Source organism: Panthera tigris, chromosome A3 (genome assembly GCF_018350195.1).
Source record: "Panthera tigris isolate Pti1 chromosome A3, P.tigris_Pti1_mat1.1, whole genome shotgun sequence".
NCBI lineage: Eukaryota > Metazoa > Chordata > Mammalia > Carnivora > Felidae > Panthera > Panthera tigris.
The window spans coordinates 98149342-98151984 of record NC_056662.1 but is presented as its reverse complement, the minus strand read 5'-3'; the positions used below and the strand labels follow the sequence as shown (position 1 = coordinate 98151984).

At 38.1% G+C, this 2643-nt stretch overlaps 1 pseudogene; it reads left to right on the top strand.

Moving 5' to 3' along the window:
- The first annotated feature begins 1535 nt into the window (after window positions 1-1535).
- On the top strand, window positions 1536-2396 carry LOC102951499 (annotated as a pseudogene).
- The last annotated feature ends 247 nt before the right edge of the window (window positions 2397-2643 follow it).

The following is a 2643-nucleotide window of genomic DNA, read 5'->3' as shown; positions in this document are numbered from 1 at the left end:
AATATGTTGTAATGAAAAGAACAGTAGATGAGGAATAGGACACTTCCTGGGATTTTTTTTTTTAATACTCATAGCCATGTTTTTTGGGGCACATTATCATATTTGAATCTCTGTTTTCTCATCCTTAATCCATTTAACAGGCCTGTCCTGAAGATCAACCATGTAAAAGTATTGACATACAAAAATTTGTAAGTTTATAAATGCCAAATGAATCTGAAATAAAGTATCCTGAATTAAAGTATTAAAGGAGAGACAAGGTGGCCAGTTCTCAAGCCATCTTGGATGTCTGACATTCTGATGACTCCAACCCCAGGTATCTCCTCATAGAAGACACCAGTGGGGACCACCCAACTGAGTCCAGTCAACACACAGAACCATGAGAAACAATAATAAATTGTTGTTTTAAATTGAGGAGTAGAGCCACATGAATATATAGAGAGATATATAGAAAAATATGTATCTTAGTGTATTTCCTGTGTGAACTGGGAATATATAAGAAACTACACTACCTGAAGATTCCCAAACCCAATCATCTGGATATGTTTTGCTAAAAGTATATCCTTTTTTCTTATCTCAGAGTTACTTGTAGCTTTTTAAACTTTATGTGCTCATTTTCCCCAAGCTTCCAACACAGTTCTCTGTGGAATAACTTCACTGTGACTCCGGCTACCTGAGAGGACATAATTCAGTGTTCCTTTCCAAAGCAATTTATGGTTACCAGGGATGTGCTGAAAATATACTGCATAGGGAGAACACCTGGGTTCCCCTTATAGTATTTTCTTTGCTTAAGAAAATAGAATTATGTAAAGAAAAAGAAATATATGTTTTCATTCTTTGAGAGGGGACATAAGCACCTGAGAATTGCATGAGAATATGTCTTACTTTTGAGGAAACGGCCCAATTTGGGCATCCTTTTCCTAAGATTGAGTGCTGATGTTATTTCACCATGAGACATGGTTTCTCAGCAAGGAGGTATGTGATAGATGTGTGTATATCTATATCTATATCTATATCTATATCTATATCTATATCTATATCTATATCTATATATCTATATATCTATATATATCTGCCCTTAACTTGTCAAAATGCTTTCACATATATTAATAAAATTAGAGTATTAAAGTGAGTAAGAATGCCAGACAAAAGCAAGTCTAATTTCTTCATTTTCCAAATAAGGACAATGGAGGGTAGTAGGTAAAGTGATTTGCTCATGGACATTTAGCTAGTCGGTGGCAGAATCCAGATTCTTCAGTTTCTGTCCACTTACCATTTCTGTCTTGGAAGTCCCCTCTGGTAAATACAGCAGCATTTGTTTGTCTAGTTTTACAATGAGTGAATTAAGGGAGGATATCATTATGTTTGAGTGATTTAATTCAGGTCAAACAGGTAATTTAAACCATAACCCCAAACACTGCTAAGACCCTTTATCATCTCAGCAATTCCATTCCTAGACATATAAGGCAAAAACAAAACAAAACAAAACAAACAAACATCCGCATAAAAACTTGTGCATAGCTTTCCCATCTTGCAAGATGGAGGGCGAAAAAGCTGAGAAGCTGGATACTAAGGAGAAGAAACCTGAAGCCAAGAAGGCTGATGCTGGTGGCAAGGTTAAGAAGGATAACCTTAAAGCTAAAACATCAAATAAGGGGAAGCCCCACTGCAGCCAAAACCCTGTCCTAGTCAGAGGAATTGGCAGATATTCCTGATCGGCTATGTACTGGAGAAAGGCTACGTAAAAGAGGAAGTATTCAGCAGCTAAATCCAGGATTGAAAAGAAAAAGGAGAAGGTTCTTGCTACTGTCACAAAACCAGTTGGTGGTGGCAAGAGTGGTGGTACCTGAGTGGTTAAACTTCACAAAATGCCTAGGTATTATTCTACTGAAGATGTGCCACGGAAGCTGTTGAGCCATGGCAAAAAACCTTTCAGTCAGCCTGTGAGGAAACTGCGAGCTAGCATCACTGCTGGGACCATTTTGGTCATCCTCACTGAGCGCCACAGAGGCAAGAGGGTGGTTTTCCTGAAGCAACTGAGCAGTGGCTTGCTACTTGTGACTGGACCTCTGCCCCTTACTCGAGTTCCTCTGCATAGAACACACCAGAAATTTGTCATCACCTCCACCAAAATTGATATCAGCAGTGTGAAAATCCCCAGACACCTCACTGATGCTTACTTTAAGAAGAAGAAGCTGCATAAACCCAGACACCAGGAAGGTGAGATCTTCAACATGGAGAAAGAGAAATACGAGATTACAGAGCAGTGCAAGGTTGATCAGAAAGCTGTGGACTTGCAAATTCTGCCAAAAATCAAAGCTGTTCCTCAGCTTCAGGGCTACCTCTGCTCTATGTCTGCTCTCACGAATGGCGTTTACCTTCACAAATTGGTGTTCTAAATTTGTTAAAAAGAACCTAATTAAATAATGGATCTATCAAAAAAAATTTGTACATAAATGCTGACACCATTCATGATAGACAAAAAGTGAAAACAACCCAAATGTCCACCAACTGATGGGTGGATACACAAATTATGGTATTTCCATGCAACGGAATATTATTCAGCAATAAGAAGTAATGAAATAGTGATATATTCTACAACATGGGTTAGTTTTGAAAACATTAAGTATAAGAAACCAGATGTTA